The sequence below is a fragment of the Salvelinus sp. IW2-2015 genome, unplaced genomic scaffold, assembly GCF_002910315.2.
Source record: "Salvelinus sp. IW2-2015 unplaced genomic scaffold, ASM291031v2 Un_scaffold5400, whole genome shotgun sequence".
NCBI classification, from domain to species: domain Eukaryota; kingdom Metazoa; phylum Chordata; class Actinopteri; order Salmoniformes; family Salmonidae; genus Salvelinus; species Salvelinus sp. IW2-2015.
The window spans coordinates 5,721-6,190 of record NW_019946665.1 but is presented as its reverse complement, the minus strand read 5'-3'; positions in this window follow the sequence as shown (position 1 = coordinate 6,190).

The window sequence follows — 470 nt, the reverse complement described above, 5'->3', positions numbered from 1 at the left end:
AAAGGAGTAATGCTCCCTACGGATGTTCATGAAATCTTATGTGGCGGTGTGTCTGAGGTAAATCTTTTCCAATTCATTGAATGTCTACCCGCAGTAGTCTAACAGTTGGTGACGAAGTGTCCATTAATAAAGAGTATTGGTGACGGTTATCAAGGCCATTAGGAGTTAGATGATCATTTCTAAGTAGACCTCAACATATCATGGTCTCCTTAAGATTTAAATCATGTTTTTATCGCATTGTAGACTCGCAAGAAGACAAAACACAGAAGACATCGCGTGCTGGGGTATGTCAGGGCAACCGACTAAGCATCTAGTTAACGTCCTTCTTCATCCATCTTCTTCCTGTAGTGAGTCGCCATCTCCATGTTCGATTTGCAGAGATAAATTCCTCCACCTTTCTCCTAGGATGGATTGTTCCTTCCATATATCAGTGTGTGGGGGTTTTAGTGGTCTTTCATAAGTGTCTTTCT